Source organism: Rhodnius prolixus, unplaced genomic scaffold (genome assembly GCF_049639745.1).
Source record: "Rhodnius prolixus isolate KJV_2025 unplaced genomic scaffold, Rpr scaffold_3, whole genome shotgun sequence".
NCBI classification, from domain to species: Eukaryota; Metazoa; Arthropoda; class Insecta; order Hemiptera; family Reduviidae; genus Rhodnius; species Rhodnius prolixus.
This window is the reverse complement of record NW_027411603.1, coordinates 565350-577636: the sequence shown is the minus strand read 5'-3', so window position 1 is coordinate 577636 and position 12287 is coordinate 565350. Positions and strand designations below refer to the sequence as shown.

General features: G+C 39.2%; 1 protein-coding gene across 5 annotated transcripts in view; it reads right to left on the bottom strand.

The window, feature by feature from the left end:
• zfh1 (Zn finger homeodomain 1) overlaps nucleotides 1-12287 on the bottom strand; it is a 381320-nt gene that overhangs the window by 32432 nt on the left and 336601 nt on the right. The window lies entirely within an intron of this gene.

Sequence of the window (12287 nt, the reverse complement as noted above, 5' to 3'; positions counted from 1 at the left end):
AAAATAATAATAATAATAATAATAATAATAGCAGATCTATTAAACTGTCTCCTCGGAGTTACGATGTTTACTAACTTAAAACTGTCCCTTGTGCGAAAAAAACTTTTGTAGCAGACGGAAACAATAAATAGTGCGTATTTATTGGGCAACAATTCGGTCTCAGTGAGTGGAGAAGAATCTTGGACAACCATGTCCGAAGTATAAAATAAAACAAACGAAATCTAATCAGGCTGCTGATTTGGGCAGACATTACTTTTATGTTCGATTGCTACATTTACAAACTGCGGAGCAATGACAGAAACTCAACCAGTTTAGGACAAGAATGCAGCCTGCCAGTCACGTTGCTACGGCACTTCCGGCCACGCATTTTGTCAAAGTTGAAATTTCAGCAACTCATCTAACTCTTAATTCATATCACGATAATGGTGGATCCATACATTTGACAAAAATGGTACTTTAGTGAGGAGCATCACCAACCTTTCTTTCACCACTTGAAGTGATGTTTTCTGGGCGATTGTCCCAAATAAATGAAATGGACAGTTTGCAGTAGGTGAGATTTTCTTCTTAGATTATGCAAACAATTGGTTGACAGATAAACAGGCCTTTAAGGAGGAACCATACTTTCGCACCCAGAGGATCTCGATGGGTGTTCTTCCGGAGAAAAGTTCAATTCCTGACGAAATAAAATCACAATATCGTAAATATGGAAAAAAAATCGCATTACTTGGCTTGCGGCATGTTGGAATCGATAAAGAAAGCCCCCGGATGTTCTGCTAGAGGAAGTGCTTGGAGGGTCAGCCCGACAGACAATGTCGGAGGGTGCATTGAGACTCCAACGAACATGACTCACCGTACATTTCCTTAACTGTAGCACCTCCCTCCGGCACCCCTTCCTCTACGCTCTTTGTACAACAGAGACGCACCACCCCTCTCTAAGATTAGTCATGATTTAGACCTATAGGTAGCAGTATCATAGTCGATAACATGCCTATACCCAAAATACCTAGTTCTCCTCCTAAATCAAACTACATCCCAACGCATACAATGCTCTCGAGATTTTCCGGAAGGAAAACTCTCTGATGACCTATTCGCAGTCCTACTATTTATAGATGACAAATTTCTTGATACGTCAAGTTTAACTCGATAACTCGATTTCGACCAGTCTATTCGTCCGATTTCCTTGCACCATCTTTCTCTTATTCCAAGCAAGGGGAGTATTGCGGCCGAGTAAATGTTTGAAACTGAGTTATGAGCAGAAGTATCAGTTTTGAGATGCTGAGATGTTATTGAGTTTGAGCACCCCATTGGACCTGATTGCACTCTAGGACGCGAATCCCCCGAACGATGTATCACTTTATCGGGTAGATTTTATTTTTAATTTTTAGGCGATTCTATTAAAAGAGCAGTTTGTTTAAAGTTGGCATCCTCATTCTACACTTCTCTAGATCTACAGCTTAATATGAATTTACTCAGGAAAATCATTGAAATAACGGCACCTCTAAGTCAAGGGTGGGGGGGAACCTGAGAATGGTCTTTGATAGCAACTAAGCATATCGCCTAAAACACAATCTTTTTCTTCGCCACTTTGAACTCTCCAATTCAAGAGGCAATATTTTGCACACTTCCAGCTAACTCGTTATTTCAGCAACACATTTAATCCTGCTAATATTCTGTAGACCCATACAACAAAAAAGACCAGTACCAGAAGTGACAGCAGGAAGCAAAACGGAATTGCAAGTTTGAACTGTGATCTTTAGTTTTTAAAATATAGAAGAAGACGGAGAGAGGGGAAGGACTGGAGAGGTCGATCTGAGCAGAGGGAATAAGGTAGGAAACTGAGACAATGAGCTTGCACAGATCTAGGTGAGCAGTAGGAGGAGGATGCCCTCAGGGAGAGATATAATGTAGAGGGAGTGTAAATCAGGCCCAGATGTGTCCCGGTGTTGGATCGGCCCAAGTGCCCAAGGGACTGTCAGTGGTCTACTACAACTTTAGGGCTAGGCAGAGGGACAGAAACAGTACACTAGTACTTCATAGGCGGTAGGGTCCTTCGCCAGCACATGTGCCACCGACCCTCTAGCTCCATGGACAGTGGGTCCCCTTTGTGCCGACCCTACTGACACATAACAAAAATCAATGTTTCAAACCTTGTTGCCTCCACCCCCCACACTCTGTGCGCGAATACACAAATACGATTAATTTATTTTACAAATCAACAACACCTGCGCTATCGGTGGTTTTTCAGGGCTGCAAGGTAGGGCAGCCAGGCAGGTTTGCTTATTTATAGTGATTCTGGGCAACATTTATTAATCACCGCATGTCCCAGTAGCGAACATTATTCATTGCACACTTATTTTACTACCTGACATTTGTGTTAACAAGACATGGAGGTAATCAGGAACTTCATGCCAGAGAAACGTACCACCACTAACACAAACATCTATCATGATCACTCGCACGACTATTATCGATAATATCGATATTATTGCAATTAAATTATCTCTAAACATAGCATTTGTACTGAAAGGATTGTCCACTTGCTTCACTATAATAAAAAGGTTTCTATTGAAGGGAGTGACGTGAAAGTTTTTGCAGAACCCATCCAACCGGATAGTTTCTATCTAAAGTGGTGGAGGTCTATAAACAGCCAAAAATGTTCTAAAGATAAGTTGTAAACCTATAGTTATATTAAGGGCAAGTTTAAAGAAAGCATTTCGATTGGTAAGTTAGTCTTAGCCAATAGAAATATAAAATTTGAGCTTCCTCCGATTCTTCTTTTTTGTGAGTGTTTACACACAAAGACAGACCAAATTCTGAAAACCCTGGGTACCTCAGAAGGGATACTTCCGGTCACGACCAAAAGAGAAATGATTATCTGATGATCAGGGGGTTTTGCTGGCCCGCAGAACACTGTCTCTTCTTTAGATAATTCGCTTTCGTTAACAACTATTAAAGTACAATGAAGGTATTCAAACGGGCGACCTTGAATTAGCCGTTTATAGATGCATATGTGAATATGCATAAATGGATATAATTATTGCGAGAGTTACGCAAGAGAATTGCATGTTAATAGGGCATTAAGAGTGAGTGCAATTTAAATGCATTTAGTATTGATCGTGGTGTAAATCGGCCGGTGAGGTAGGTACACAACCTTCGCTTGGATAAGAGTGTGCAATCAATAGTAGAATTAGTGAGTCACCGCGTTACAGAGTGCCACATGGCCGAACCTGGGGTCCATACAGCTTCCCATCTCTTCTCAAGTAGAATTCAAAGAGGAGGGGGAAGCCAGCTTTTAAAACTCCCTTCTCTTTTTTAACAATACACAGCATCACCTTATACCTTAATCCATTCTCCCTCTATCTCTCTGTGGAACCACAGATCTAACAGCATCTAGCCGCAAATATCTGCAGAGAGTAACTCCCCTGCAGCCAGACAAAGGTGTGCTTATATCATATTGTGCCCAGCTACAATAACTCACAATAAACGTAATCACTGTGAACAAATCTCATGAATTCCTTTTATTGCACCGACTGGGGAGCAAGGTGTCGTCCTTTCAAACTAAATTAACCGAAACAAGCGGCCGCCCTCATAATGCTCACAATCACTGAATTGTATTATAATAGGTGAACTTTTCTTCTGTTTGCTCATTGATTAACATGGACACATTTTCCAACTTGAGATTATTACCTGAATTTCCAGGTTTTCCCGTAGAACTATAATGGAATGTACCAAACATTACGTCCATTTCCCACATTTTTATTTATCAGTCAAAAAGTGAATAATAAATTCATATCTGTGTCTTTTTCCAGACAATTTACTTTGCTTTAATATTAATTATATTAATTTGGCTCCTAAAGTTATATCTGCGGTTTGCTCCTTGCTGGTGACCGGGTGGTAATCCCATATTTCCTTTAAAGCCCCTTAGCTTTGTTGTCCCTCACCAATCCTTCAATGCTTTCTGAAGATTTTGTAAATTGTTCACTACCAATACTACGTCATCGGCTGAAGCTTCCGGCCCGAAACACGTCACTTTGGACAACGGATTTTCACATAATCCGATTTTTGTTTTAAAAAAAATAGCATTGAGCGTTTCTTTCGATTTTCTATGCTCTGCCTCAACAAATCAATCACTGAAGTTTGCGAATCCTCAAAATCTACTGATATGAAGAAACTGAGTCATTACGATTCTCTTGGTTCTTAAGTGGTGGAGAAACAAACAACTCTTAGTAAAGGTTCAGAGTTTTAAGGGAATAGATAGTGAGAACTGAGTGGTAATAAGTCGTACTGACACAACTCCAGAATAGGCCAATGTAAAGGGTCAACATGGCAAGTTCCATTGGCGACTCCAAATTATCACTTTCCAACAAGCCAATAACCTTCGCAGAGAGATAAGCCTCTCTGTACACTGCACTTGGAACCTTTCAAAGACTGCCTACGTCACTTATCTGAGTGCCAGTACAAAGAGGTATTGTCCACAATCTCCTTTATCTCAAAGTAAACGGAACTTTGAAAACTTATTGCAAAAAAAAAATACTCTGTTTTTACCTCTCTAAAATGATTCATGTAAATTGTTTTAAATAAAAGTAAAATCTGCGTTGGATTTGTTGGTACATGTGTTGGTGCAGGATGGCCACTACCGAAATTTTGTTTCAGCTGATGCTGCGGCAGCTCCGTAATAATTTTTAAGAAAATCGTTGAAGCCGTATTCAAGAAGATGGTAAACAGGAAACTGAACGATCCATTCGTCAAAGTGGCGACGCCAGTGGTCACGTTTGACATCGAATTTGTCAGAGAAGAAATATCAAATTAGAATTTTCTCACGATCTTCGGTTTTAGAAATTATCTTGACACCCCCCCCCCCACAATCCGCTTTGTGTGTTCAGGGGACTTCGAAACAGGATTAAATATGAAAATTCAAAATCTTCCGAGATCAGAGCACTTCCTATTTCGTCAGAGAAACACTACCGCGACGCAGTTTTTACAGGAAATATCTTCTAGTCACCCAGAAGTGAGGTCGGTAAACACGATTTTGGGCGTTTTTGTCGCAGTCTGCACAGAGAGCAGCACTATCCATCTTTTGGCTCCCATAACCACTACAATCAATCAAGTAGGGAAATAGTTGGTTATCCTGGAATCAGTGTGCCAAGTTTAATGCAAGGAGTTGGAGCCCACTTTTTAGGAAGTTCCAAAACTGTTATATAAAGTGACACTTCTAATTGTCTAATTTCCTTCCGCTCTAGTAATTGCCCTTATTAATGAGCAGAGCTTATTAAATTCTGGACTGAAAATACAGTTTTTAGAAATGTTATGCACATTATCTAAAATAAATCCTCTTCCGGTAAGAAGATAAGAGATCCAAGATTCTCCTTTACGTACAGAAAGACAGGTAATCCATTCCAGGACCAGAGAGAGACGGTAAATAGATGGGCTACTGGGAGGTATTCTGTTTTCTTAAGTGATTGGTTTCGGCAGGAGGTGAGAGACTGTTCCCTTATCGAACTCTGCCTGGTCTGGCTATTCTGATGCCCCAGTTCAGGTCTCAAGCACGTCCTCAGTCTCACCGATTATAGAGTTAGCTGTCTTCTATAGTGATATATTTTATTTTGCACATAAAATTGTAAAAATTACAACATTATAATGTATTATAATGTTATAGCAAGATGAACTAAGAGCCAATTGCAGATGGACAATCGTGTTCACTATCGTGTGAACTATATTCAGTGTAGTTCACTTGCCGTTAATCGATTTTTTTTTTCAAATTTTATTTGCTTTCTACTGATAGTGAAACCGTGTAATACTCGTACATTGAATTTAGAGCGAAGTCTGCCTTCATCCTCTCCCAAAAGCCAGAGAAACTTTTTAACTAAACATTTGCTGTCAGTGCTTCAGTTAAACGGAAAATCGAAGAAGCCATTTTGAGAAGTATTTGAAAGAAAAATGCAATCGATTCGATAAACGAAGCAATCCCGTTGAAATGCTTTGTCTAAAATTTTATAGTATAACTCCCCCTCTTCCTAGGTGGACAGGCAAGAAAACATGCTTTCTAGTTTGGACAAGAAGACGTGACAATGGCCGCAAACTGTATTCGTGACAACACAATCAGCTGAAAGACAATAAACCCCGTCAAGTTTGCCCCCCCCTCCCGCTACTATTACAATTTTGTAGCACATCATTATGACTGTGTTTATGACTCATTGGTGTGTATATCTTATGAAAGTTTATTGTAACAATAGCTACTGGTATTGTAGCAGTTATCTGGGTTGGCTGCAAAAGGGAACCTCTGTGGCAGAGAAGAAAAGAGGTAAGAGCTGACTCACTCACAAGGTCATTGGTACACACGTGTCTGGGTGTCGATTTGATTATCCAGCCACTTCCGCAAATGGACGTGAATAACAGCGGAGATCTGTTTCACATTATACTCTGGATCTGTCCACTTGAAGAGAAAGTAATTAAACAAGATTTAATGTAAGCAGTTTTCTGGTGTTGAACAAAGGAAGTGTGGTCCGAAAGCAAATATCTCCAAAAGAGGAATGTCTGATTGCACATGTCAGTCGAAATGTCCGCCAATGCTGGCAGTAGAATTGTGACGATCTAAACAGAAAACATGAAACAAGGTCTCTAAGTGCAGCTAATAGCTCCGTCTCCCACCTCATCCAACTGTGCGAAACCTTTGAAGGAAGTGCCAAGTAACCGCGGTGGATACTCGACACTGCTTCTTCCTCTGGCTATAATTCTGACCAACGAGAGGCCATGAGTAACCGTGAGACTTATGATTATACGTTTGGATCAGCATTGACTTCAAAATGGATGTTTCCGGTTCAAACGAATCACCTCAAAAAGATTAGGAGAAACAAAAACCTTGTTCTAACTATTAGTTTCCTTGGAGCCAAACTGCTCATGTTAAGGCGGAATCGGATCCAAGTCTTGAATGTACTTTTCTGTGCTCCAGAAAGTTACGGTTTTTAAGAAAATCGCGAAAACGGTAACGTTCTTTTGGAAACAATAGATGTTACTAAAATGACACTTTAGAGTTTCCCAAAAGGGTCCGTAATGAAATTTTCGGGAAATTTGTTTTCAATAAATTTGCGTACAGCAAAATGAGTTAACTTATTGTGTAACTAACTTTTATTTTTATTATTACATTTTAATTTGACTAGTTGTTGTGGAATTCCGCTGAGTACTGGCAAGCTTGCGGAAAGCTCTGCAATTCCTAGAAGTGGTTTGTCTGTCTGTGAGTCTTTATTTCCTCTCGCTTAGAAACAAAACAATCATAGGAAGTTCAGACTATATTTGGTGTGGACACCCCGGCGGACCTCGCGGATTCCCTCAACAGCAAGCGAATCCTTCAAAAAAGAGATTTTCACATTTTTGAGGGTTTATCGAAAAAGGCTCCTACCGTTTTCATTTAACTTAATTTCATTTAACACAATTACACTATAAGATGTACAGTATATCGTGTAAAACACAATCAAGAGTGAGGGGTGCTTATCTCTGAAGTGCCCTTGAGTGCAATGTACGGTCCTACTTCGTAAATAATTTTAAGGAGAGATAAACTTGTTGATAAAGTTACGATTATGAAGAAAACTTCTCAGCTGCAAATATTGATTGGGGTTTTCACTTTTTTTAAAGATTTTTCGAAATAGTTTTCACAATGAAAGTGAGTCACACATCCTGACTCTGAGAACGAAGAGTTATGAAAGAGTATTGATAATTGATTGGCGACCTTCTTGATGTACTATTTTTATCAAATATTTTCTTCATATTGTCTTTGGTGAACCTGAATCTCTTAGATTCCTACTCCACGGTCAGTTCCCACAAGAGTTTCTCCTAAAGCTGTTCTCCTGGTCAGAATGGAAGAAAACAAGGAGTCTGCCTTGCATAAAACAATCACTAAAGAAGTTCTTTATCCTCTTGATACAGAACTCAAGTGCAGATGACTAGTTGCAGAAAGAAGATACATAGATTACACATTGAAGTCACGTTCTTGTGGAAAGAAACATTTTTACAACTGTTTACTGCGGAAGCGGCCGCGATGGAGAGGTGATTGGAATAGCAAATGATGGGGAAAGACGAGCCGCAGTAGCGAAAGGCAAAACTTATAATTAGAAAAGTTAAGGGGAAATTAACATGGAATGCTTGTGTGTCGGAAGCCAGAGGTAAAGTAATAACAATAATATCCTTATAAGGTAATATAAATTAGGCAGGCTAACTTACAAGAGGCCTAGGCCTGAAATAAGGTAGGGATGGCTGACTTTACACTTTGTTCCTTATTTATGTAGAGAGCTTAAAGTTGGAACTGAGATGTTGCGTATAACCTCTCTGATCTGAGAGTAAGTACTCCGGCTGAAGAGAGAAGAACGCCTCTAAGAGTAAGTAACCTCGATGGAGAGAAATTGGAGAAAGATGTGTCTGTTATCTTTTTAATCTAACAGTCTGAATGAGTCTGAGGCAACATCGCAGAGCTGGGTACACAGCCAGCAGATAGAGGCATTCTTACCCAACTAAAAGGAGGCAGTTCGCTTCATTTACGTATCCTTTGTTCTAAAGAGGGGAGCCGCCGTTCCAGACAAACACAAGGTACACAGATAGACGGAGTAAAGGAATTAATATTGAAATTGCGTCCTATTTACTCTTGCCAATACTCGCAAGCACACAAAGCTCCTGCAACATGTACATTAAGAGGTAATTAATTTATCTTTTACACAGCCTCTGATATTTCATCCTGTTTAACATTTTAATGGAGCCAGCTGTTTTCAAGATAAAACGCACTTATTTCTCCACTACTTCATGGAATTGACTCAACTTCAAGTAGATCATCAAATAGACAAGGTATTTGTCTACCCTTTAACTTCGACTGCTCGGACATACCTGAAATCCTGAACCTTCTTTAACACTAGTAAGCTTGGATTAGTTACCGTAAGAGCTTCTTTTAACAATTAGTTCATACCAAACATCTAGTCTTTTAAAAGTAGTTCCTAAGATGAAATCAGTAGCTGAATCTAAAACGGAAGTGCAGTTTGTGAAGTGGTCAATTTCCCGCCTCTCCTACCAAAATCCACCAAATCAAAGTTTTATTTCCATTTATTTATTTACAGATGTTATATAACCAAAGGTGTAGAGGGGGAGTTGTAAATATTTACAAATAAATAACATAATTCAAAATTAAAAAGCTTTAGGCAGACTGTATTGGTGTTAGGTAGTTGGTAGCAGGTTCACAAGCAACAGGAATTATGAATATGAAAAAAAAGTGGTAGAAATTGGCAGCCCTGCCAGTAAATCTACCTGAGCAGGGCGACAAAATGTAGATTTATACGTGGTGGAGGGGGGCCCGCATACGTCATCATATTTGTCACAAACAACTTTTCAGAAGGGGCAGAATGAGAATTATATCCTTCATCGGAGTGGGGGGAGTCTGGCTGATTTGAAAAATAACTCACACGACTAAAGGTTCGACCTGCACAGTTTCTCCAAACTCGAGAATCTTATTATTCTTTTACTGCTATTATCTAGTTTGTAAGATCGAATATTACGATCGAAATAGCTGTTTAGTGGGAAGCTAACTTCCGACGCTCCTCCAGAACTCCGGAAATGGTAAAGTTTAGTTTTCACAAAACGTTTCTTTCAAAAACTACCTTTCTGCATTTCCTGCGTCTTTCCCATCGCGGTACTTGCGGTTCTCCTATTCTTTCGAAGATGCAAGTCCCAGGGTCCTTTAACAAGAGAAAGATATCATCACCACAGTGGGATACAATAAAATCAGCTAGAGTCGATTTAGAAAAAAATGGTGAAAAACTTTCCGCTATCAACGATTTCCTTAAATGCGTAATTGTTGCATTTCATACAGTCTTTACTAGTAGAGTGGCTTTAAATGGATTTCCTAAAAAAATGTTTTAAATAATCCATTGTACATGAAAGCAATGTTACAGTGTATGTAAAGACAGCAAAGCTAAAGGTGCATCGCAGGTTCGGCCCAGTTGAGCCTTCTATTTTGTGATTCTAGCGAGAAATTTGAGTGCAGTAAAAGAGTTGTTTATTAACTCCGTCTACGATATCTCGGAGTTCGGTACTTGGACGGAAATAGACGTAAAAGGAAAATTAGACATTGTTATTCACGCAGCCAATAAGCATTTCAAGTTTAGAGGAAATCGAGGGGATCGTTCTAAGAAATCTCTAAAACCGGAAACATTCTCTAAGTGAAGTGGAACTTCCGGTGAAGCGATATTCACGTCCAAAACCTTACTTTCCCACCCCCCTCCCCACTAATGAATCACAATCAGTAAACATGGTAACTCTTTGTGGCATCTGAAACCAGATTACCTGCACGATCGCAACATCTCTCCACCTTGGATTGTAGAATAAAATCTGGAAAAAAGAAACTAATGCGACAATATAGCGGCCGTTGTTCTCCATGCTTTATCTATCCAGGTCTCACTCATTCTTTTTTTTGATATCGCTGCCGGCAAGCGATAAAGCAGCTTTACTTAGAGCGATTATTAATCGCAGAAGAGATAGTCTGCTGTTTACATACTGACATGATGGCCATACTTTATTTAATGTACTATTTAATGTTCAAATAAATTATCAAGAGTCACGGTTCGTATTAAGAATACTTGCAGTTTAACAAGAGTTCCGTTTGAGGTATTAAAGTGCAGCGAATTGTGCAGCTTTCTGAACTTCGGGTACTTCCGTTAAACTTGGCAAGCGCACTACTTAGATAATAATGCACGTTTTAACTTTGAAACATTTTCAACGTAAAATATGATTTTTTTTGGAGTTGCACATTATGGCAGAATCTGTGAATGGTTTAATTTTGTTCACTCCCAGACCTCTCTGTCCTCACAGAAGACTGAACGAGTGACCAGACTGTAGACTGGACCTAGATCCCCAATACTCGGAACTGAAGAATGCACACAATTAGACAAGGAAAGGAATGTAGAAACAAAACATTTGAAGGTAACGGAGCCACTTAGAAAGGACAACGTGAGGGCTTCAATAAGATTAAGTGCGCCCATCAAGAGGACCGTTTGTGGCCGAACAATGGATGAATATGAAAATTGTGTAGCAGCAGATGCCATAAAGTGCAAGTGTCCAGGACATATTATGGCTATGCTGGTAATAATAGTAAAATATTTTGCAATGAAAGTGGACAAGTGCCGCCGCCAAGGACTGTCGAGGGCTGATGTCTAAATGATATTCATGAAGTTCGCTCCAACATACACGTCCATGAATTGCAAATGTACTTAGGAGTTTGGTTGTTAAGGCCATCACTGCATGCACCACAACAGAAAACTAATATTACGTTTAGATATATTTACGTAGCGGATTTACTAGTTTCATTTTTGGTATGCACATTTAATTTATCCTCATTTTCTTGAATATGGTGCAATTTGCTTGCACATGATGGAGAAAAGAAAGCAGAATTTTTCCCCAAAGATGGCGAAAAAGAAAATTATTGCCCTGGAAGTCATAAAACATAATATTCTTTAGTTTCAACACTGGTCTTTTGCAATAATAATTATGTTGATTTTTCTTTTTCTTTGAACAATACATTTGATTGGAAAATTGTTGGACAAAACAAATCCGATTCAAGCATCAGTTGGGAGATCTTGGATTGAGCTCACGTAACGCATCACTTTTTTCCCATTTATTTTATAAGCTGTGAAACAGGGAACTCCTATTACTTAGCTTGATCTCTGAAAGAGTTTATTTTAAAAGATATCGACGGTGTATAAAGTCAGGGAGAGTATTTGGAAGCTAATCTCTCTCCATTCTTGGGAAAAGAGAATGACATGCGATCCTTGTGCAACCAGGGGAATACGTTGTTCAATTGTCTCAGAATGCGCAATCCTGTCAGAGATTCGTAAAGCTAAACTCGTAGATCAGCTGAAATTTGATAAGCAGACTGTTAAGTATGCTTGCCATGAAGATAACACCAATGGCACATTAAAGAGTTCAATTGGCAATTCTATTGCCATTTGGCAATTTAAAATGTATCTCAGGCTAAATTAATTATTATTATTCAATTATTTTTGTTGGAGCATCAACTGCTCAGGGCAATAATTAATGTTGTGTTGCTCCGTTATTTGGTACGTAGATAATCACTAGATAATTTGAGTCATCCTGCAAAATTACAAACATTCATTCAAATTTATCAACCAGAGCTTTCAGTTACTTATGGAGGAAAAACTCATGAGAGACATGAGTCATGAGAGAGAGGGCTCTCTGCAGACTAATTTATTGCAGAAGAAAACTTGTAGAACGGCAGAGAAAGGTTTGACGATGGCCTT